General features: G+C 46.2%; 1 non-coding gene across 1 annotated transcript; it reads left to right on the forward strand.

The window, feature by feature from the left end:
* The first annotated feature begins 12,189 nt into the window (after positions 1-12,189).
* LOC144491993 (U2 spliceosomal RNA) lies at positions 12,190-12,375 on the forward strand. The gene has a single exon (XR_013497551.1). It is a non-coding gene; the product is annotated as a U2 spliceosomal RNA (small nuclear RNA).
* Positions 12,376-26,042: the final 13,667 nt, after the last annotated feature.

Here is a 26,042-nt window from a genome sequence, read left to right on the forward strand (position 1 = left end):
TCAGCAGTTGCCGGATCTCGCGCCTGAAGCAGGAAAACATGGGGAGGGATTTCAATTAGCTGACTGGACATAACTTCAGCGGGTCTTTGACCTGCAATCCCCACAGCAAACACATTGGTTTTCAAAATAAGTAACTAGCATTTAGTTTGCTTTGTACACCAGTTTGCAAAAAACCCTCAGTACCTTCTTTCATTTATGAGCTTATGGGGTCCTTCAATGAGCCAGGTGTTCAGATATGGTATAAAAGTTTTTAATCATTTGATCCTTGGTGGAGCAGCTTTCAAAAACTTTAGTGTTTTTACTCAAACGGCTACTTTCTGGTTGTGTCACAGCTTGGTATGTCTCCTGCTCTGTCCAAGACCGCAAGAAACTACAAAGGATCATGAATGAAGCCCAGTCCATCACGCAAACTAGCCTCCCATCCATCGACTCTGTCTACACTTCCCTCTGCCTCGGCAAAGCAGCCAGCATATTTAAACACCCCCCGGACATTCTCTCTTCCACCTTCTTCCATCAGGAAAAAGATACAACAGTCTCAGGTCACGTACCAACTGACACAAGAACAGCTTCTTCCCTGCTGCCATCAGATTTTTGAATGGACTTCCTTGCAGTAAGTTGATCTTTCTCGACACCCTAGCTATGACTGTAACACTACATTCTGCACTCTCTCCTTTCCTTCTCTATGATTGGTATGCTTTGTCTGTATAGCATGCAAGAAACAATACTTTTCACTGTATACTAATACATGTGACAATAATCAAATCAAGTCAAAATACAGTTGATAAAAACAATAGAGAAAAGCGTGTTAAGAGTATACTGTGTATGTGAGGGAGCTGGAGGTGGGCTGCTGAAGAAGCAACAGGCCTGACTTTTAGGAAGTGGGCAGATAAACATCTTTCATGTCTTTAGGATGCCCCAAAGTATTCCACAGTGAATGAATTATTTCTGAAGTGATGTTACTGTTATAAAGAAAAATATCCCAGCCAAATTGTGCACAGTAAGGCCCCACACATAGCCAATGAGAGACTATGGCCAGAATTCTCCGGCCCTTCACGCCCCATCGCTGCTCCCAACAAGGTTGGAGAATTTGGCGCTCAGCCAAATCTCCATTCACTGCAGTGGGACCGGAGAATCCCGACTGTGGGCGAGGTTGGAAAATCCGGCCCTATACCTTGTGATAGTGGAGTGATAAATGATGGCTAGTACATGAGAAGAATTCCACAGTCCAGCTTCAGATGGTGATTGTCTGTATCCTCCTGAACAGACAGACGAGGAATCAGTACCTCCAAAGGTGATGAAGATTCAGGCTAGATTGTCCACTTTTGTATTTGGATTCAGATGCGAACCCACACTACCCAACTCAAAGGTACTACCCACTGAGCCAAACTCTTGTTTCCCGGTGGGGTTATCAAAGAAGATGCATTTATTGAGCTGATGATGAAGGATTCACCAAAACCCTGTAATTTGAGTCAACCGCCTACAAACACTTGCGATAACACTGTGCCTTTAAGAAATGAACATTTATCATGTTTCTTGTCAGGGGTATGTTTAAAATTCAGCTCTGTTCTACACAGTACCGATTTGTCTGGGCAACAGACAGCTCAAATGTTGAGAATGCAGGATAATGACTGATTTTGGCTAAAGGTGTATTTGTCTAAACAGAGTTAATGCATTTGTGTTTACTTAGGTTTCCCTTGCGGTTTCAGAGTAAGGTTTTGATTAGGTTGATTGACAAGAGACAGAGTCATGTGCTAATGGGAAGTGCTTTCAGGAAGATACACAGTTTGTTTTTTATTTTGTAACAGTCAGTTTCTGCCTGGTCCTGAAAGAATCAAGAGGTGTCTTTTTGTCTCTCTCTGGAGGCTACTGTTTGGGGCTGTCAGAAGACTTTTGTCACTCTCTATCTCTCTCTCTCCAGAGTTGTTCAGAAGGCTCTAGGACTGTTAACAAGTACAAGTATGTAAGCCTGTGTGTTGCTAACTGCCTTTGAAGAGGGGTTTTAAGTCTGTAAGAGAAATATTGCTTAAATTGGAACTCATAAAGATAGGTTAGCAGTTAAGAATTGCATCTTGTCATGTTTAGGTATTGTTAAAATTGGTAAATGTTAAGCTAATTCATTTGTTATAGTTAAATCGTATCGTTAAATAATGTTTGTTTTGATAAAAGCTTCCTGGTGTGTCAATCGAATCACTCCTGGAGTGAAATACTTTATCCTCACACTAATACCAAAGTAGAAAATTGTTGGGGTCTAATCTAACTTCATAATCTACCTTGGGGTCTCTGATCTGATCGCTAACATACTAATGAAAATTTCAACACAGAAATCCTAGACTAACTGGCAGTTACTATCCCATTTCTCTTACCTATACTCCTCCTGCTCAGCAACAGATCCGTAAAATGGGCGCTGCCAGCCCTGATGGTACCTGTAAAATGACAATAACATTGATCGGTTTACAATATAATACTATAATAAGTCCAAAATATCAGGGGTGAAATTCTCCAGCCGTTCACACTGGTGCAATTCTCCAGTCCCGCCGCCTGCGGATTTCCCGCCAGCGTGGGAAGACATCAGTGGGAATTTGACAGCAGCGGGACCAAAGAATCCTGCCGCTAGCAAACAATCTGCCGGTTGGGAAACACAAGGCTGGGAGGCTGAAGAACCTCGCCCCAGATCTGCAGAGTAGATCAACGTGGGTTCATTGGGATTATGAAAGAGCACACAAGTGGTGTTAAGCGTACTATTTAACCATTCAATATAAAATGGGAAAGCAATGTAGTGAAGCTGTTACCAAAACTGCCTGCGAGGTAAAGGACAAAAATACCATAGAAACATAGAAAACTGAAGCAGGAGTAGGCCATTCGACCCTTCAAGCCTGCTCCATCATTCATTATGATCCTGCCTTCCCCCCCATATCCCTTGATCCCTTTAGCCGCTCGAGTTATATCTAATTTCTTCTTGAAATTATACAACGTTTTGGCCTCAACTACTTTCTGTGGTAGGGAATTCCACACATTCACCACCCTCTGGGTGAAGAAATTTCTCCTCACCTCAGTCCTAAAAGGTTTACCCCTTATCCTCAAACTATGACCCCTACTTTTGGGCTCTCCCACCATCGGTAACATTCTTTCTGAGTCTAGCATGTTATGAACAGAGCTAAATAGTTGCAAATCCAATTAAATTGCAGCCGATTTCATTTGTCCTCATCAAGAATGATAGTTGAAATATAGGGCAGTGGGATGTTTGATGAGCGACCCAACCTTCCGCCATGGAGAGTCAAGCATGAGTGTAGGAGACAAGGCCAATGTGTTGGAAGTGATTGGAAGTGATTTCAATAAAACGTATTAAGTGGATCATCATGGGTAGCCTTCCTCTGAGATCACTGCCTTTAGAGCTGCCTGTATCTAGTCAAATCAGCTCACTCCATGTGTAGGGCAGAGGTGATGGCCTAGTGGTATTATCACTAGACGATTAATCCATAAACTCAGCTAATGTTCTGGGGACCGGGATTTGAATCCCACCACGGCAAGAGGTAGAATTTGAATTCAATAAAAAACATCTGGAATTAAGAATTCATTGTTTGTCGGAAAAACCCATCTGGTTTACTAATGTCCTTTAGGGAAGGAAATCTGCTGTCCTTACCTGGTCTGGCCTATATGTGATTCCAGAGCCACAGCAATGTGGTTGATTCTGAACTGCCCTCTGAAGTGGCCTAGCAAACCACTCAGCTGTATCAATCTTTACAAAGTCTCAACAAAGAAATGAAACTGGATGGACCACCTGGCAAACAGCCCTGTCCTCCTTTCCAACATCTGGTGGCTACTGCCAAAATTGGGAGAGCTGCCTCAGACTAGTCAAGCAACAGCCTGACATAGTCATTCTCACGGAATCATACCCTACTGATAACACCCCAGACACCGCCATTACCATTCCTGGATATGTCCTGTCCCACCAGCAGGACAGACCCAGCAGAGGTGGTGGTGCAGTGGCGTACAGTCGGGAGGGAGTTGCCCTAGGAGTCCTTAACATCGACTCCAGACCCCATGAAGTCTCATGGCTTCAGGTTAAATATGGGCAAGGAAACCTCTTACTGGTTACCAAGGACCATCCTACTTTGGCTGATGAATCAGTATTCCTCCATGTTGAACAACACTTGGAGGAAGCACTGAGGGTGGCAACGGCGCAAAATGTTCTCTGGATGGGAGATTTCAATGCCCACCACCAAGAGTGGCTCGGCAGCAGCACTACTGAGGGAGCTGGTCAGGTCCTAAAGGATATAACTGCTAGACTGGGTCTGCAGCAGATGGTGAAGGAACCAACAAGAGGGGAAAACATACTTAACCTCATCCTTACCAATCTGACGGCTGCAGATGCATCTGCCCATGATGGTATCAGTAAGAGTGACCACCGCACAGTCCTTGTGGAAATGAAGTCCTGCCTTCACATTGAGAGTAACCTCCATTGTGTTGTGTGGCACTATCACTGTGCTAAATGGGACAGACTTCAAACAGATCTAGCAACTCAAGACTGGGCATCCATGAGGTGCTGTGGGCCATCAACAGCAGCAGAATTGTACTCCAGCAACCTGCAACTTCATGGCCCAGCATATCCCCCACTCAACCATTACCATCAAGCCAGCGGGTCAACCCTGGTGCAATGGAGAGTGCAGGAGGGCATGCCAGGAGCAGCACCAGGCACAGCTAAAAATGAAGTGTCAACCTGGTGAAGCTACCAAACAGGACTACTTACATGCCAAACAGCATAAACAGCAAATAATAGACAGAGCTAAGCGATCCCACAACCAACGGATCAGATCTAAGCTCTGCAGTCCTTCCACATCCAGTTGTGAATAGTGGTGGACAATTAAACAACTCACTGGAGGAGGAGGAGGCTCCACAAATATCCCCATCTTCAATGATGGAGGAGCCCAGCACATCGGTGCAAAAGATAAGGCTGAAGCATTTGCAGCAATCTTCAGCCAGAAGTGCCGAGTGGATGATCCATCTCGGCCTCTTCCAGTGATCCCCAGCATCTCAGATGCCAGCCTCCAGCCAATTCGATTCACTCCACATGATATCAAGAAATGATTGGAGGCACTGGATACTGCAAAGGCAATGGGCTCTGATAACATTCCGGCAATAGTACTGAAGACTTGTGTCCCAGAGCTTGCCGCTCCCCTAGCCAAGCTCTTCCAGTACAGTTACAACACTGGCATCTACCCAGCAATGTGGAAATTGCCCAGGTATGTCCTGTACACAAAAAGCAGGACAAATCCAAACCGGCCAATTACCATCCCGTTGGTCTACTCTCGATCATCAGTAAAGTGATGGAAGGGGGTCATCAACAGTGCTATCAAGCAGCACCTGCTCAGCAATAACCTGCTCAGTGACGTCCAGTTTGGGTTTCGCCAGGGTCACTCAGCTCCTGACCTCATTACAGCCATGGTTCCAATATGGACAAAAGAGCTGAATTCCAGCGGTGAGGTGAAAGTGATTGTCCTTGACATCAAGGCCGCTTTCGACCGAGTGTGGCATCAAGGAGCCCTAGCAAAACTGGAATCAATGGGGATCGGGGGCAAACTCTCCGCTGGTTGGAGTCATACCTGGTACATAGGAAGATGGTTGTGGTTGTGGAGGGTCAGTCATCTCAGCTCCAGGACATCTCTGCAGGAATCCCTCAGGGTAGTGTCCTAGGCCCAACAATCTTCACCTGCTTCATCAATGACCTTCCTTCCATCATAAGGTCAGAAGTGGGGATGTTCGCTGATGATTGCACAATATTCAGCCCCATTCGAGACTCCTTTGATACTGAATCAGTCCATGTTCAAATGCAACAAGATCTGGACAATATCCAGGCTTGGGCTGACAAGGGGCAAGTGACATTCACACCACACAAATGCCAGGCAATGACCGTCACCAATAAGAGACACTCTAACCACAGTCCCTTGACATTCAATGGTGTTGCCATCACTGAATCTCCCGCTGTCAACATCCTTGGGGTTACCATTGACCAGAAACCCAACTGGACTCGCCACATAAACACAGTGGCTACAAGAGCAAGTCAGAGGCGAGGAATACTGCGGCGAGTAACTCACCTCCTGATGCCTCAAAGCCCATTCGGCAATGGCAATGCCATTGAATGTCAAAGACCGATGGTTAGAATTTCCCTGTTGGAGATGGTCATCGCTCGACAGTTGTGTAGCATGAGTGGTACTTGCCACTTATCAGCCCAAGTCTGGATGTTGTCCATGTATAATGGAATACTTACCATTTGCCTGGAAGGTTACGGTATAACATACCTGTGAAACTCAACACCATCCACAACAAAGTAGCCAGATGGATTAACATCCACTGCTGGTGTATTGTGGCTGCAGGATATGCTATTTATAGAATGCACTCACCTTCTTCACCATAGAAATAAATAGAGGCAGAGAGTACAAAAACTATGGTGAACATTTGTAAAACACTGGTTGGGCCTTAACTGGAAAATTACGCCCAATATTTTCGGAAGGATGTAAATGCTTAGGAGAGGATGCAGAAATGATTCACTAGCATGGCTCCAGGACCTCAGTTATGTAGACAATTTGGAAAACTGGGATTGTTCTCCTGACAGATGAGAAGGTTGAAAGGAGATTTTATACTTGTTATTGGACTGATGAATCTTCATAGAATCCTACAGCGCAGAAGGAGGCCATTCGGCCCATCAAGTCTACACCGACCACAATCCCATCCAGGCCCCATCCCCATAACCCCCTGCATTTACCCTAGCTAATTCCCCTGGCACTAATGGGCAATTTAACATGGCCAATCCACTTAACCCGCACATCTTTGGACTGTGGGAGGAAACCTGAGCACTCGGAGGAAACCCACGCAGACACGGGGAGAACGTGCAAACTCCACACAGACAGTGACCCAAGCCAGGAATCGAACCCAGGTCCCTGGTGCTGTGAGGCAGCGGGGCTGACCACTGTGTCACCGTGCCGGTGTTCAAAACCATGACGGATGTGGACTGAGTAGAGAGGGAGAAACTGTTTCCGTTGATGGAAAGGTTGAGAACCAGCGGACACAGAGTTAAAGTGATTGAGAAATGAACCAGAGGCAATGTGAGGAAAAACATATTTCCTCAGTGAGTGGTTATGATCTCCAACGCTGTGCCTGAGAGCGTGGTGGGGGAGGATTCAATCATGCCTTCCAAAAGGGAATTGGATAATTACACAAAGAGAAGATATTTGCAGGGTTATGGTGAAAAGACAGGGGAGTGAGGCGAGCTGAGGAGCTACAGTAGGCATAGATATGAAGGACTGAGCAGTCTGCTTCTGTGCTGTATCTGCTCAATTAATGGGTGGCCTCAATTAATGGGTGGCCTCAATTAATGGGTGGCCTCAATTAATGGGTGGCACAGTGGGCAGCGTCCTTAGCCGCTGGACCAGAAGTTCCGTGTTCGAGTCCAACACCAGGACTTGTCGGCCACAGAAGAAGCATTCAACACGGTTCAACAGGCTGATAATCACCTCGGAAATCCTTCCACCACTTCCCCCACTATTCCCCAAAGGGTAAAGAAACAGTATAGGGGCGAAGATACCTAACAACAACTTAACTACTCTTTCTTTCACCATTAGAATCTCCCAATCATAAAACCACTCCTATCAATAAGGGCAAGGGCAGCAGTGCCATGGAAACATTGTCATCTGCAAGTCAAACAGTATCCCAGTTTAGACATATATTATTATCACAGAATCCCTGTAGTGCAGAAGGAGGCCATTCGGCCCATCGAGTCTGCACCGACAACAATCCCACCCAGGCCCTGTTCCCGTAATCCCACATATTTACCCCACTAACCCCTCTAACATACACATCCCGGGACGCTAAGGGGCAATTTAGCATGGCCAATGCACCTAATCCACACACCTTTGGACTGTGGGAGGAAACCAGAGCACCCGGAGGAAACCCATGCAGACACGGGGAGAACGTGCAAACTCCACACAGACAGTGACCCGAGGCTGGAATTGAACCCGGGTCCCTAGAGCTGTGAGGCAGCAGTGCTAACCACTGTGCCACCGTGCTGCCCCAGTAAGTTTCAGCCCTGCTGGGCTAAAGTCCAGGAATTCCCTACCTAACACCACTGGGGAAGCACCATCAGCAAAATCCAGCGATTCGAGGATATGGCTCACTACAAACACACTGCTGTTTCCTGGAGTTCTGATGTGTAAAAGTGAAATATTTGTCCTGATTAAAGCCTGACTGAGATCAGGAACTCCTTATGTGGAGGAGTAGTGACCTTCCACTCTGATACAAAAGTCGAGCATTAGCACACTGTGAAAATATAAAACTGTAAATCTGGGTATTGTGCGTTGACACAACTGCAGGAAGGGAGATGTACACCAGAGGGCACTCCTGCTTACTTCAAGAAACATAGAAACTAGAACAAGAACTGCCCCACCATTTATAATGATCATGGCTGATCATCAAATTCAATATCCTGATCCCCCCTTCCCCTCATATCCCTCGATCCCTTTAGCCCCAAGAGCTATATCTAACTTCTTCTTGAAATCACACAACGTTTTGGCCTCAACTACATTCTGTGATAATGAATTCCACACATTCACCACCCACTGGGTGAAGAAATTTTTCCTCACTTCAATTCTAAAGAGTTTCCCCTTATCCTCAAACTATCAGCCCTAGTTTTGGGCTCCCCCTCGCCATCTGGAACATTTCTGAATCTATCCTGTCTAACCCTGTTAGAATTTTATAAGTTTCTATGAGATTCCCCTCCCACTCTTCGAAACTCCAGTGAATATAATCCTAACCGACTTAGTCTCTCCTCATACGACAGACCTGCCATCCCAGGAATCAGCCTAGTAAATCTTCGCTGTACTCCATCTGTAGAAAGGACATCCTTCCTCAGATAAGGACACCAAAACCGCACACAATACTCCGGGTGTGGCCTCACCAATACCCTGTACACGGTGGCACAGTGGTTTGCACTGCTGCCCCACAGCGTCAGGGACCTGGGTTCGATTCCTGGCTTGTGTCACCATCTGTGTGGAGTCCGCACGTTCTCCCTGTGTCTGTGTGGATTTCAGTGACTGATGCACGAGGATACCAAGGTCTCGCTGTGTATCCATCTCTCTCGATTTACACCCATTCAAATAATAATCTGTCTTCTTATTATTGCTACCCAAGTGGATAACCTCACATTTATCCACATTATACTGCATCTGCCATGCAGATGCCCACACACTCAACCTGTCCAAATCACGCTGAAGCATCTCTGCATCCTCCTCACAGTTCACCCTCCCACCCAACTTTGTATCATCTGAAAATTTGGAGATAATACATTCAGTTCCCTCTTCCAAATAATTAATATATAATGTGAACAGTTGGGGTCCTAACACAGATCCGTGTGGTACCCCAGTAGTCACTGCCTGCCAACCAGAAAAAGACCCATTAAAGGATCTACTGAATGTGATATTTCAGTATTATCCTCACATGATACAATCAGCTGTTTTTTTGCCCTTACCATGTCTGTTTCTACCTCAACCTGAGATAGCCATCGACCAGTTCAGTGCACTCTTGATGCCTAAGTCTTATAGAATCATAGAATCCTACAGTGCAGAAGGAGGCCATTCGGCCCATCAAGGCTGCACCGACCACAATCCCACCCAGGTCCTATCCACATATCCCTACATATTTCACCCACTAACCCCTCTAACCTATGCATCCCAGGACACTAAGGGGCAATTTAACATGGCCAATCAACTTAGCCCACACATCTTTGGACTGTGGGAGGAAACCGGAGCGCCCAAAGAAAATCCACGCAGACACAGGGAGAATGTGCAAACTCCACACGGACAGCAACCCAAGCCGGGATTCGAACCCAGGTCCCTGGAGCTGTGAAGCAGCGGTGCTAACCACTGTGCCACCGTGCCGCCCGGTATATCTCCAAGTATCCTTCTCAGTTGAGCTGCAATATTGGAACATCAGAACAAGGAGCAGGGGTAGACCATTCGGCCCTTCGAGCCTGCTCCGCCATTCATAAAGATCATGGCTGATCTGGTTGTGGTCCCAACTCCACTTTCTTGTCCAAAACCCTTGACCTACTCATCTACCAAAACTCTGCCTAAATTGGCCTTGAATGAATTCAGTTACTCTGCTTCCACTGCTCTCTGGGAAAGAGAATCCCACAGACTACTAACTCCCTGAGAGAAAAGAATTTTCCCCCATCCCAGGCTAAAAAGGGAGTCCTCTTATTCTTAAACTGTGTCCCCTAGTTCTAGTCTCCTTCACGAGGGGAGACATCCTCTCAGCATCCACCCTGCCCAGTCCCTTCAGGATCTTTGGTAAGATCACCTCTGGGTATGGGTCCAACCTGCTCAACCTTTCTTCATAGATAAGCCACGCATCCCAGGAATGAGTCGAGTGAACTTTCTCTGAACTGCTTCTAATGCAATTATGTATCTTTTTCAAAAAAGGAGGCCAGAACTGTACACCGTATTCCAGATGTGGTCTTACCAATGCCCTGTACAGCTGCAGTAAAACTTCCCTACTTTTATATTCCATTCCCCTTGCAATGAATGCCAGCATTCCATTTGCCTTCCTAATCACTTGTTGTACCTGCACACTAACTTTGTGATTCATGTTCCACGACACCCAGATCCCTCTGTACCACTGAGTTCTGTAATTCTCCTCATTTAATAATCTGCTTTTCCATTTAACCTGCCAAAGTAAACATAGAAACCCTACAGTGCAGAAGGAGGCCATTCGGCCCATCGAGTCTGCACCGACCACAATCCCACCCAGGCCCTCCCCCTACATATTTTACCCACTAATCCCTCTAGCCTACGCATCCCAGGACTCTAAGGGACAATTTTTAACCTGGCCAATCAACCTAACCCGCACATCTTTGGACTGTGGGAGGAAACCGGAGCACCCGGAGGAAACCCACGCAGACACGAGGAGAATGTGCAAACTCCACACAGACAGTGACCCGAGCCAGGAATCGAACCCGGGACCCTGGAGCTGTGAAGCAGCAGTGCTAACCACTGTGCTACCGTGCCGCCCAAACAAGCTCACATTTTCCCACATTAGACTTCCACCGCCAATTTCTTGCCCACTTACTTAACCTGTCGAGATATCCCTTTGCAGACTCCCTACCTCCTCTTGACAAGTTACTTTCCGGCCTATCTTCGTGTCATCGGAAAATTTAGCTACCATACATTCCGTCCCTTCATCCAAATCATTGATGTAGATTGTAAATGGTTTGAACCCAACACTGATCCTTGTGGCACTTCAGTACTTACAGCTTGCCAACCCAAAAATGACCCATTTATCCTCACTTTCTGCTTCCTATTAGCTCGCCAATCTTTCATCCATCATCCATCTTCACCATGCTCTATTATCTTTGATGTGGTAATTTATTAAATGCTTTCTGGAAATCCAAGTACACACATCTACATGTTCCCCTTTATCCACCTTGCTTTTTACTTCCTCCAATAACTCTATTAAGTTAGTTAAACATAATTTCCATTTCACAAAGCCGTGTTGACACTGCCTGATCACATTATGAATTCCTAAATATCCTGCTGTAACTTCCTTAATAATTAGTTCATGCAATTCCTTATAACAGCTGTTAGGTTAACATGCCTCTTTTCTGTCTCCCTCCGTTCTTGAAGAAAGATGATACAAGATCTATTTTCCAATCCACTGCAACCCTTCCAGAATCTAAGGAATTTTGGAAGATTATCATCAATGGATTTACAATGTCCGTAGCCACTTCTTACAAAAATGTAGGATGAGGCCATCTGCTCTGGATTTTCACAGTAACTTCATTGCAGCGTTAATGTAAGCCTACTCATAACTAGCAAATAAGCTTTACTACTTTTACTTTACTTATCAGCCTTTAGATCAAATAGTTTTCCTAACACTCTTCCTCCAGTGATGATGAGTGTTTTAAATTCCTCCCTCAGGTTCACCTTTTAATTTTCAATTATCTTTATAAAGTTTTCTAAATCTTCTACGTTGAAGGCAGACATAAAATATCTGCACCAATGCATCTGCCATTTTCTCATTTTCCATGATCACTACTCCAGACTCACTCTCTAGAGGACCAGCATGAGTTAGCGTGAGCTAATCTTTTCCTATTTAAATACTTATAGAAACTCCTACTATCTGTTTTTATATTAATAGCTAGTTTTCGCTTCTCGGCCTTTTGGCTAAGATCAAGTGTAGTATCGGATCTGCACTTGGTTGAGGTCATGGGGTTGCGCTGGGGCTTCATATGTTTCATGTGAAGCAATTTTTGGAGGCGGCATCTCGGCCTTTTGGCTGGGATGCGGGTGGGCTCGGGTCTTGGAGGAGGATCCTCCCCCTTCTCCAATCAGCTTGACTCATGTAGATCAGGCCCAGGACAGGGTGGTTTAGTCGCCCGCCCTGTCTTGTCAGCCTGGATCGGAAATGTCTCAACTTGTTGAGACTCTGAATTGGATTTGATTTGATTGAATTGGAAAAGTATATTTAAAAAAAATAGCTAGTTTTCTCTAATACTCAACTTTCTCCCTCTTTGTTTTTCTTTTTGGTCATTCTTTGATGGTCATGAAACCTGACCAATCTTCTGACCTTAAAGGGACAGTGACCAACCCTGTGGTCACTGTCCCTTTAAGGGCAACACAGCCTTTAGAAGATGGTCAACTGGCTTGACGGACCAATTGGGGCTGAGACTGAATGCTCACCCCAGGGGGTGGAGTCCTATCTTGGGCAGAAGACAATCAGAAGACATGTAGAAGTCATGTGGAAGACATGTAGGGACTGGGGCAGCTGGGAAGGTTGGGGGGGAAGCCGGTGGGGGGGGGCTTCCAGCCTCTCTACAGTGATACTCAGCCGTGGATGGTGCATCCTTCTCAAAGACATTTTCAATTCTTACTGGGATTCACCGTACACTTATGACTGTGTGGCCAAATTCCCTCCAACTCGATTTTCAAATTTGCTGACGGCACCACCGTAGTAGGTCGGATCTCAAACAATGACGTGACAGAGTACAGGAAAGAGATAGAGAATCTGGTGAACTGGTGCGAAGACAATAATCTCTTGCTCAATGGCTGTAAAACGAAGGAGATAGTCATCGACTCAGGAAGTGTAGTGGAGGATATGCCCCGATCTACATCAACGGGGATGAAGTGGAAATGGTTGACAGCTTCAAATTTCTAGCTGTCCAGATCCCCAACAACCTGTCCTGGTCCCTCCATGCGGACGCTATAGTTAAGAAAACCCACCAACGCCTCTACTTTTTCAGGAGGCTAAGGAAACTTGGCATGTCAGCTACGACTCTCACCAACTTTTACAGATGCACCATAGAAAGCATTCTTTCTGGTTGTATCATAGCTTGGTGTGGCTCCTGCTCTGCTCAAGAACGAGTCGTGAACAAAGTCCAGTCCTTCATGCAAACCAGCCTCCCATCCACTGATTCTGTCTATACTTTCCGCTGCCTCGGCAAAGCAGCCAGCATAATCAAGGACCACACGCACCCCAGACATTCTCTCTTCCACCTTCTTCCGTCGGGAAAAAGATACAAAAGTCTGAGGTCACGTACCAACTGACTCAAGAACTTTTGAACGGACCTACCTCGTATTAAGTTGACCTTTCTCTACACCCTAGCTATGACTGTAACACTACATTCTGCATTCTCTCCTTTCCTTCTCTATGAATGGTATGTTTTGTCTGTATAGCACGCAAGAAACAATATTTTTCACTATATATTCAAATCTTTGCTTAGTGTAACTAAATATCGCCTTAAACGTCTCCACAACTGCACCGCTCCTGTCATAGTTTTTATAAACCCATTTCCCAGTGCACATTAGTGTTCATGTATCATCGTTCAACAGGATGCAATCAAGCAGTTTTAACAGAGTCTGTTGTTCCCAACATAAATGAGCCCCACACGCACATGGCATTAAAATGCAATGGCTATTACTCAGCAGTTTAACTTGAATGCCCAAAACACCTGGACGCACATCTGTGGAAAAAGACAAATGTAAACGAGACCGCAACTTTGTTTTTATTGACAAGGTGAATTTAGTGGCCAAGGTTAAAAGTGAAGGTCACCAGAAAGGCTGAAAAGGTGTGTTAAATAAGAAAGCTCTAAATAAGAAAGTTAGATGCTGGCGAGCTTGGGGTTATCGAATGTGGGCACTGGTCCACGGCACAGATCCGTGAAATTGGATACTCTGCTGGCAAATGTCAAATCGCCGTTGGAATGACAGAGATGTGGAAATGTAGCGTTGGTGCAGTAAGAAAGGAGAAATTTAAGCTTCTATAACAAGTCATCATGGGGAGGGGTCATGGAGGTAATCTTCCCTAGTCAGTCCATCCAAACTTGGGCACGATTGCAATGAAGAATATCGGAGCAGGTCCCTTACCTGCTCATGTAATGGCAACCCAGGGATTCTCCCCTCCCCAGTGACCCATTCCTCCTGGGAGCCAACCATGTAAGCCCCAAACCAGGAAAAGACATTTGGACACAGAGGATCACACGGAAGTACGTGCCCCTCCAAAACTCAGTGGAGCGATCCAGCGCTTAATCACGATTGAGTCTCTTGCAGAGTTTCTCTCTTTTACTTTCATATTAGGGAGGCATGATGGCACTTAAGGGCAGCACAGTGGTTAGCACTGCTGCCTCACAGCACCAGGGTCAATTCCAGCCTCTGGTCACTTTCTGTGTGGAGTTTGCACCTTCTCCCCATGTCTGTGTGGGTTTCGTCCGGGTGCTCCGGTTTCCTCCCACAGTCCAAAGATGTGCAGGTTAGGTGGACTGGCCATGCTAAATTGATCCTAGTGTCAGGGGGATTAGCAGGGTAAATGCGTGGGTTTCCAGGAATAGGGCCTGGGTGGGATTGTGGTCGGTACAGACTCGATGGACCAAATGGCCTTCTTCTGTACTGTAGAGAGTCAATAGATTATATGATTTGTACATTACAACAGTGACTACACTTCCAAAATACCTCATTGACTCTAAAGCACTTTGAAACATCTCAAGGTTGGGAAAGGTGTCATGTAAATATCTTTCTCGTTAACAGCAAGTCTACAGGCTCAAAAAGGAAGACTTGCATTTTCATAGCACCTTTCACAACCACAGGATGTTTCAATGTGCTTTACAACCAATTAAAATACTTTTGAAGTATATTCATTGATCCAATGATTAAAAAGAAACTTTGCTGTTCCCACGAATAACAACGTGATATTTACCAGCTATTCTGATTTAGTGATGTGGTCGAGGAATAGATATTTTGGGACACGGCGGCACAATGGTTAGCACTGCCCCCTCTCAGCGCCGGGGACTGGGGTTCAACTCTGGCTTTGGGTGACTGTCTGTGTGGAGTTTGCACCTTCGCCCCGTGACTGCTCCGGTTTCCTCCCACAGTCCAAAGATGTGCGGGTTAGGTGGATTGGCCATGCTAAATTGCCCCTTAGTATCCCAATATGTGTAGGTTAGATGGATTAGCCATGGGGAATGTGTGGGGTTAAGGGAATAGGGTCTGGGCAAGATACTCTGTCAGAGAATCAGTGCAGACTCGATGGGCCAAATGGCCTCTTGTGCACTGCAGGGATTCTTTGATTCCAAAATGTCGGCCTAGATTTGATGCTGACGTCTCTAGGCAGGGAAGATTTGAACCCAGAATCTTCTGACTTTGAGGTAAGAGTGTTATCCTTGCAACATGGCTGACAAGAGATTTGACCTTAACAGTAAACGTGCTAGAACCTGGTATGTATTATACATGGAAACATGTTATATTCAAAGCTTTATACCAGGACGCAGACATACAGAGGCAAACGTTGCGTTATAGGTGATATAGGTTTGGGCACCAATCTGAAGCAAAAACAAATTTGTTTAGCAATGGTTGACTAGTTTTCAAAGATAAATACTTTGTAATAGAGATATTGATGCTATACGTTGCTTATGTATCTGCATGTGTTTTTTGGTCACAGAGAATGTCAAGACAAAGGGTCATCTGGACTCAAAACGTTGGCTCTTTTCTCTCCTTACAGATGCTGCCAGACCTGCTGAGATTTTCCAGCATTTTCTCTTTTGGTTCTGTAGGGGGCGGTGATCGGCAGTGGGGGAGCTCTGCGGGGCGGGGGGGGGGTGATCAGCAGTGGGGGAGCTCTGTGGGGTGGGGGGGGTGATCGGCAGTGGGGGGGCTCTGCAGGGGGTGGTAATCAGCAGTGGGGGAGCTCTGCAGAGGGGATGATCGGCAGTCGGGGGGCTCTGCGGGGGGGGGTGATCAGCAGTGGGGGAGCTCTGCAGGGGGGGTGATCGGCAGTCGGGGGGCTCTGCAAAGGGGGGATGATCAGCAGTGGGGGAGCTCTGCAAAGGGGGATGATCAGAAGTGGGGGAGCTCTGCAGGGGGGGGTGATCGGCAGTGGGGAGCTCTGCAGGGGGTGATCGGCAGTGGGGGAGCTCTGCGGGGGGGGTGATCGGCAGTGGGGAGCTCTGCGGGGGGGGGTGATCGGCAGTGGGGGAGCTCTGCAGGGGGGGGTGATCGGCAGTGGGGGAGCTCTGCAGGGGGGGGTGATCGGCAGTGGGGGAGCTCTGCAGGGGGGGGTGATCGGCAGTGGGGGAGCTCTGCAAAGTGGGGGTGATCGACAGTGGGAGAGCTCTGCACAGGGGGATGATAGGCAGTGGGGGAGCTCTGCCGGGGGGCTATCGGCAGTGGGGGGGCTCTGCGGGGGGGGTGATCGGCAGTGGGGGAGCTCTGCAAAGGAGGGATGATCAGCAGTGGGGGAGCTCTGCAGGGGGGGTGATCGGCAGTGGGGGAGCTCTGCAGGGGGTGGTGTGATCGGCAGTGGGGGAGCTCTGCAGGGGTGGTGATCGGCAGTGGGGGAGCTCTGCAGGGGGTGGTGTGATCGGCAGTGGGGGAGCTCTGCAGGGGGTGGTGTGATCGCAGTGGGGAGCTCTGCAGGGGTGGTGATCGGCAGTGGGGGAGCTCTGCAGGGTGGTGATCGGCAGTGGGGGAGCTCTGCAGGGGGCGGTGTGATCGGCAGTGGGGGAGCTCTGCCGGGGGGCTATCGGCAGTGGGGGAGCTCTGCAAAGGGGGGACATGTCGGGGGTCCACCAAGGGACTCATCGGGAGAGTCCTGATGCCCGATGCTGTAGATCCATGTTGGTGTGGAGGGTAGCAATTCTACCAATGATGGGGGTTGGGGGGGGCAGCGGGAGGAGGGAGGGGGAGGGTTGCGATGTCTATGTGGGGGAGGGGGGGGGGGGTAGTTGGAAGAAGGTGTCCCGGTTCACTGACAGATCAGAACGCCCTGTGCAATGGTGCCCTGCTTCCCCGACATATCCAGGCTCTGCCACCCCCAGCACCATCACAAAGCTCCCAGCTGCCAGAAATACCGCGGGGTGATTACACTGCCGAATTCGCCCAAAGATACCGGCAGGGGAACACTCCCGTTTTCAGACTTTTATCAAATTTTGGGGGGAAAATTCCACCCATAGTATTTATTTGTCAAAAATAGTTATTTTGCAATATGACAAAATAGTGCAAGAAATGGTGATCTGAAATATCTGGTGTGTCCAAACCTGTTTATGATTGAAAATAGCCCAAATGAATGTGTTTCCAAGAAACTTCAAGAATCCCACTGTTTGTTTTTAATCTTGCATGTCAAAGGACTAAAGGCTCCTCTATATAGCTGCTCCATTAGACTTGCTAATTTACTGTGTTATTAATACAGGACTCTTCCCCCCAAAACCCAGTCAGCCCCCACCTTCCCTTGTGTTGTACACTGCAATTAGAAGAAAGTGACATTCCCCCAACTGTGAATGTTCATTTTGAACATAAATTTGCAACGCCTGATACGAATTACCAGTTTCAATCACCGGCTGTACCGAGCCCAGGCAGAGCCCAATACAGTGTGGCATCAGCATCAGTGTTTGATGGAAGCAGAGGTTTGTTTTTCATTGAGTTTATTTTACCACACACGCTCTGTACGGGAAAATTCTTTGTCAAATAAAGCTCCGCGGCTTATAAAAGATCACGTGGACTGTTGACATTCAGAGCCTCTTACAGAAACTGTAGCCTAGCAACAGACCTGGAGATCCATTTCATGGCGTTACGTACCTTCTCGAACTGGAAGCACGCGATTAGGTTTTAGAATTTTGTCAGCAATTCCTTTTAATTTCTCTGCAGTGGATTTTTCTATAATATTTATTATAGTTTTTAGTTTTTATCACAGATTCACTGATATATTATGCAACTATTGGCAATGAACCAGTATTCCTTTTGCTGTAGCTTGGCATTATATTGAAATCCTTGGGACTTTTTCTACATTAAACAGTGCTATATAAATATAATTTGTGGTTGATTGCTTTGTAAACATACATAGAAACATCGAAACATAGCAGATAGGAGTTGGAGGAGGCCATTTGGCCCTTCGAGCCTGCTCCGCCATTCATCACCATCATGGCTGATCATCCAACGCAATAACCTAATCCTGCTTTTTCCTCATAACTTTTGATCCCATTCGTCCCAAGTGCTATATCCAGCCGCCTCTTGAATACATTCAATGTTTTGGCATCAACTACTTCCTGTGGTAATGAATTCCACAGGCTCACCACTCTTTGGGTGAACAAATGTCTCCTTATCTCTGTCCTAAATGGTCTATCCCGAATCCTCAGACTGTGACCCCTGGTTCTGGACTCCCCCACCATCGGGAACATCCTCTCTGCATCTACCCTGTCTGGTCCTGTTAGAATTTTATAAGTCTCTATGAGATCCCCCCTCATTCGTCTGAACTCCAGTGAAAACAATCCTAACCTCGTCAAGCTCTCCTCATACATCAGTCCCGCCATCCCTGGAATCAGCCTGGTAAACCTTCGCTGCACTCTCTCAAGAGCAAGAACATCCTTCCTCAGAAAAGGAGACCAAAACTGCACACAACACTCTAGGTGTGGCCTCACCAAGGCCCTGTATAATTACAACAACACATCCGTGCTCCTGTACTCGAAACCTCTCGCAATGAAGGCCAACATGCCATTTGCCTTCTTTACCGCCTGCTGCACCTGCATGCTTACCTTCAGCAACTGGTGCACAAGGACATCCAGGTCCCGCTGCACACTCCCCTCTCCCAATTTATAGCCATTCAGGTAGTAATCTGCCTTCGTGTTTTTGCTTCCAAAGTGAATAACCTCACAATTATCTAAATTATACTGCATCTGCCATTGATTTGTCCACTCACCCAACCTGTCCAGATCTTGCTGAAGGATCTCTGCATCCTCGTCACAGTTCACCCTCCCACCCAACTTGGTATCATCTGCAAACTTTGAGATGTTACATTTTGTCCCCTCATCCAAATCATTAATATATATTGTGAATAGCTGGGGACCCAGCACCAATCCCTGTGACACTTCACTAGTTACTGCCTGCCAATTTGAAAAGGACCCAAGAATTCCTACTCCTTGTTTCCTCTCTGCCAACCAGTTTTCTATCCATCTGAATACACTTCCCCAATCCCATGCGCTTTAATCTTGCACGATAATCTCTTATGCAGGACTTTGTCGAACACTTTCTGAAAGTCCAAATATATCACATGGACTGGCTCCCCCTTGTCAACTCTACTTGTTACATCTTCAAAAAATTTCAACTGATTTGTCAAGCATAATTTCCCCTTCAAGGAACAATTTAGCACGGCCAATCCACCTAACCCACACATCTTTGGACTGTGAGAGGAAACCGGAGCACCCAGAGGAAACCCACGCAGACACAGGAAGAACTTGCAAACTCCACACAGGCAATCACCCAAGGCCGGAATTGAACCCGGGTTGCTGAAGCTGTGAGGCAGCAGTGCTGACCATTGTGCCGCTGTGCCACCTCAAAGTGGTCATTGTCCCTGTTCATGCTAATGACGTGCCCGGGCACTGACTGTGTAAACTCCAGCAGAGTCAGAACTGAAGGGCACTTTTAGGTGAGTTTCTACAAGATTGAGATCTGAAATCACCATCTAATAGTTCCTTAATCTTATATTAGGTATTTTACATTTACTGCTACTGAACTCCCTCCCACCTTCTTCCGTCGGGAAAAAGATAGAAAAGTCTGAGGACATGTAGCAACCGAGAACAGCTTCTTCCCTGCTGCCATCAGACGTCTGACTGGACCTATCTTATATTAAGTTGATATTTCTCTACACCCTAGCTATGACTGTAACACTGCATTCTGCACCCTCTCCTTTCCTTCTCTGCTATGTACTCTATGTTTTGTCCGTATAGCGCGCAAGGAACAATACTTTTCACTATATCCCAATACATGTGACAAAAATAAATCAAATCAAATCAACTGGATCTGCCCTCAGTTGCTCAGCAACCTAAAATATCTTTGTCTAGGAATTACAGCTGGTGACATAATCAGATCGAATGTTAGCATGTTTCCAAGCCAATCCCTTGCCTGCTGTTTCATCAAAGACATTAACATTTTCAGAATGAATATATTAGTGCCACAATTATAATAGCAGCCAGGCGAATGCCATGTGAATGCATTAAACATTATTCCATTATCAACAATAATTCCCAGGCTCTGATTCCTCCTAAGTCTGCTGGCATTGTACAACATAATTTGCTCCTCCTACCATTTTGGTATGATGGTCAAATTTGGAAGTTTTGCTCCCAGTATCCTTGCCCAAGCTATTAATACACCATAGAATAAATCCTCAGAACAGAACATGGGGCATCATTTTTGAAACCTCTTTCAACCCAGGAATGTTTTTAAACTCAGACCTGCCATCTGTTTCACTGTTTCAGCTAGTTACTTATCCACTGGCATATTAGACCTCTTGTGGCATGGTTCTTTACCATAGATGTTAAGGCAACAGAGAGAATGCAAAAAAAATTTTACAAGAATGGTTGCACGGATGAGGGTTGTTGTTGGAGCAGCTTGATCTTCGTGAGAAACTGGGGCTGTCCCTTTTGAAGGAAAGATTGAGGGGAGATTTGTTAGCGGTTATCATGTATGGTCTGGACAGAAAAGATGGAATGAAACTGTCCCCATTGGCAGAAGAGTTGAGAATCAGCGGACATCAATTTATGTCAATGGCCAAAGAACCGAGGATAACGTGAGGAAAAGTCTTTCCATGCATTGAGTGATTAGGATCTAGGATGCGCTACCTGAGTGTGGTTGCGAAGATACAATCGTGGCTTTCAAAAGGGAATTAGATAATTAGTTGAAGAGAGAAGATCTGTATCACTATAGAGAAAAGATGCAGGAGATTAGATGAGTTGCTCTTGCAAAGAGCTGGCATGGATACAACAGGCCAAATGGCCTCCTTCTGTGCTGTTACCATTCTACGATTGTGTGATTTAACTGGCAAAGTGGAACCTTGTCAAAAGCCTGCTAAAAATTCAAGAGTATAATCATCTACGTTTGCTTCTCTTGCTGGTGGCGTATTGTCCGTACCTGTTATACTCTTTCTGTCGCATCACCAACACCCTTTGTTGATTATGATGATGAGCTGCAAAGGTTTCTAGACCGACTGTCCGACGCTTCACCCCCGGTGGATGTAGAGGATTAATACGTTGGCTGCACTTTAAATAAGATAAGATCACACAATCAGTTCCGTGACTTGAGTTTTCTTACATGCACTGAAGGAATAGTTCTTATGATCAGAAATTAAATTCATATGTGCTAGCTACATCATCAAGTTCCCAGACAAACATACCAAAGTTCCCATATGAAAACATTAATCAACCAGTCTGTCACTAATACTGCTTATAACAATGTACTTTATTTTGAAATGGCAAGGCACATAACTCTAAAGTTATTTTAATCTTGCACACAAAATCTCTTAATACTGAAACATGGACTCGCTAATATTCTCTTTATGCAAAAACATGTTGAAACAGGTTTGCTGACGACACAACAGTAGTGGGTCGGATCTCAAACAATGACGAGACAGAGTACAGGAATGAGATAGAGAATCTGGTGAACTGGTGCGGCGATATTAATCTCTCCCTCAATGTCAACAAAATGAAGGAGATTGTCATCGACTTCAGGAAGCGTAAAGGAGAACATGCTCCTGTCTCCATCAACGGGGATGAAGTAGAAAAGCTTCAAGTTTTTAGGTGTCCAGATCACCAACAACCTGTCCTGGTCCCCCCATGCCAACACTATAGTTAAGAAAGCCCACCAACACCTCTACTTTCTCAGAAGACTAAGGAAATTTGGCATGTTAGCTACGACTCTCACCAACTTTTACAGTTGCACCATAGAAAGCATCCTTTCTGGTTGTATCACAGCTTGGTATGGCTCCTGCTCTGCCCAAGACCGCAAGAAACTACAAAAGATCCTGAATGTAGCCCAATCCATCACGCAAACCAGCCTCCCATCCATTGACTTTGTCTACATTTCCCGCTGCCTCGGCAAAGCAGCCAGCATAATTAAGGACCTCATGCACCCCGTACATTCTCTCTTCCACCTTCTTCCGTCGGGAAAAAGATACAAAGGTCTGGTCACGTACCAACCGACTCAAGAACAACTTCTTCCCTGCTACTGTCAGACTTTTGAATGGACCTACCTTGCGTTAAGTTGATCTTTCTCTACACCCTAGCTATGACTGTAACACTACATTCTGCACTCTCACGTTTCCTTCTCTATGAATGGTATGTTTTGTCTGTATAACGTGCAAGAAACAATACTTTTCACTGTATACTAATACATGTGACAATAATAAATCAAATCAAATTCAAACATGATCATGCATAATGTTTAAGTTGACAATCTGGTAGAATTTGAATTAATTTTCCCATTTCTTTGCAATGTTCACGTAAAGATGCGCATTATGATTTAGTGATTTACATGACTACTTTTCTTTTTAATGGTTTCACCTTAATTCCTTGAGGGTTTTTCCCTTATGGTCTGGTATTCATTCTTTAACCAGTACAGGATTAGCAGAAAGTTCGGTGGCACAGTGTTTAGCACCAGGGACCCGGGTTCAATTCCCGGTTTGGGTCACTGTCTGTGCGGAGTCTGCACGTTCTCCCTGTGGCTGAGTGGGTTTCCTCCGGGTGTTCCGGTTTCCTCCCACAGTTCGAAAGACGTGCTGGTTAGATGCATTGGCCATGCTAAATTCTCCCTCAGTGTACCTGAACAGGCGCCAGAGTGGCAACCAAGGGATTTTCACAGTAACTTCATAAGCCTAGTGTGACACTAATAAATAAACTTTAAAGATGTTTCATGACCGAACTGAGAATTACCTGGATTTCATAAATGATGTGTGGGAGGCAATGTAGACTTGCCTTAAGCATTCAGTCACCTCAGTAGACAGATCATGGCTTTCATTGCATATAATTTCCTAAAAGTGTTTATTTGCAAATGAAAGCTCACAAGAGGTATCGGAGTTAGGTTTAGACAGTACACTACTGACAGAGTACACTGATCAATCATCAAAATGCTTTGAAATGTCCATAATGACACAACGAATTACTTATCTATTGAATAATCTGGGGATTCTGATTGAGATTAGCAGTCTGTTTTACCGCAGAATCGGGTCAATTTTGCAGGGAGGGGGATGTACTGCTCGACCCCTGGTAGAAAGGTCGGTCGGCAGCTCCTGGGCTTTAAAATGGGCTGCCCTGCGCTGATGGTAGGCTGGCACAGTGGGTGGGGGCAGCCTTGTGGTGGGGGGCGTGGGGGTGGGGTGTGAACAGCCTTAATCGGGTAAGGGCGGGGCGCCTGCCCCTCAAGTCACCATTGATCAGAACCTCAACTAGACTAGTGGTATAAATGCCATGCCCCACAAGGGCAGGTCAGAAGCTAGGGGGTTTGCCATGAGTAACTCAACTCCCACCTCCCCAAAGCCTGTCCACCATCCACAAAGCATAAATAAGGAGTGTGAATACTCTCCACTTGCCTGGATGAATGCAGCTCAAGGCGTTTGACACTATCCAAGACAAAACAACCTGTGCGATACCCAAGCCATCACTTCAAACATTCACTCCTGCGACTATCGTCTCCATTATGTGTACCATCTATAAGATGCACTGGAGGAACTCAACAAGGCTTCTTCAACAGCATCTTCCAAACTTCTGACCTCTTCTATTGAGAAGGACAAGGGCAGTAGGTGCTGGGGATCAAGTTTCCCTCCAAGTCACTCATCATCCTGACTTGGAAATATATCCCTGTTTCTTACAGTCACTGGGTGAAAGTCTCGAAACTCTCTCCCGAACTGTACTGAGGGTGTACTTATACCAAATGGACTAAAGCCTTCAGGAAGGCTGCTCACCGCTACCTTCTCAAGGACATTCAGGGATGGACAGCAAATGCTGGTCTTGTCAGCAATGCTTGCATTCCTTGAATAGGTTTTATTCGAAAATTGTGAGCATGATGCTTACCTGATTGACGGAGAGTGGGATCACAGCCTGACTCAATTTTGGAAGTAATAATGGTGTAGCCGTGCAATTTCTTCGTGCCACGCTGACTCTCCCACTTGGAGTCAGAGGTGTGCATGGCAACGACATCCGCTCTGTGGAACACAAGAAACAAGAAATAGAAGCAGGAGGAGGCCACCCGGCCCTTCAAGCCTGCCCCGCCATTCAATACGATCATGGCTGATCCATGTTGGCCTCAACTTCTTCTCTGTACTGTATCCCCATTGCCCTCTATTCCTCCATTGGAAGGGAAGCCATTTTGTATACTTTCTCAAATCACTCCTTGTGACTAAACTGTGTGCTGGTCAGACCATGCTCATTAACCACCCATCATCATAGAAATCATAGAAACCCTACAGTACAGAAAGAGGCCATTCGGCCCATCGAGTCTGCACCGACCACAATCCCACCCAGGCCCTACCCCCATATCCCTACATATTTACCCACTAATCCCTCCAACCTACGCATCTCAGGACACTAAGGGCAATTTTTAGCATGGCCAATCAACCTAACCCGCACATCTTTGGACTGTGGGAGGAAACCGGAGTACCCGGAGAAAACCCACGCAGACACGAGGAGAATGTGCAAACTCCACACCGACAGTGACCCAAGCCGGGAATCGAACCCAGGTCCCTGGAGCTGTGAAGCAGCAGTGCTAACCACTGTGCTACCGTGCCGCCTTCATTGGCTGAAGTGCTTCAGAGTTGGACCGTCAAAGAACAAAGAAAATTATGCACAGGAACAGGCCCTCCGGACCTCCAAGCCAGCACCGACTATGCTGCCCGACTGAACTAAAACCCCTACCCTTCCGGGTACTATATCCCTCCATTCCCATCCTATTCATGTTTTTGTCAAGACGCCCCTTGAAAGTCACTAGCATATCTGCTTCCACTACCTCCCCCAGCAGCAAGTTCCAGGCACCCACCACCCTCTGGGTAAAAAACTTGCCTCGTACATCTCCTTTAAATCTTGCCCCTCGCACCTTAAACCTATGCCCCCTAGTAATTGACTGGGGAAAAAGCTTCTGACTATCCACTCTGTCCATGCCCCTCATAATCCTGTAGACTTCTATCAGGTCGCTCCTCAACCTCCGTCGTTCCAGTGAGAACAAACCAAGTTTATCCAACCTCTCCTCATAGCTAACGACCTTCATGCCAGGCAACATCCTGGTAAATCTTTTCTGTAAATTTTTCCTCTCCAAAGCCTCCACATCCTTCTGGTAGTGTGGCGACCAGAATTGAACACTATATTCCAAGTGCGGCCTAACTAAGGTTCTATAAAGCTGCAACATGACTTGCCAATTTCTAAACTCAATGCCCCAGCCGATGAAGGCAAGCATGCTGTATGCCTTCTTACTACCTTCTCCACCTGCGTTGCCACTTTCAGTGACCTGTGTACCTGTACACCCAGATCCCTCTGCCGATCAATACTCTGAAGGGTTCTGCCATTTACTGTATATTTCCTATCTGTATTAGACCTTCCAAAATGCATTACCTCACATTTGTCTGGATTAAACTCCATCTGCCATCTCTTCACCCAATGTCCAATGTTACCCTTTGAGTGAACATTCTTCTGTAGTTGCAAGTGCTTTGCAAGTCAAACACATTGTTTAATAATCCTCTTAAAGCAAATCCTGACTTGT

Source organism: Mustelus asterias, chromosome 3 (genome assembly GCF_964213995.1).
Source record: "Mustelus asterias chromosome 3, sMusAst1.hap1.1, whole genome shotgun sequence".
Classification (NCBI taxonomy): Eukaryota; Metazoa; Chordata; class Chondrichthyes; order Carcharhiniformes; family Triakidae; genus Mustelus; species Mustelus asterias.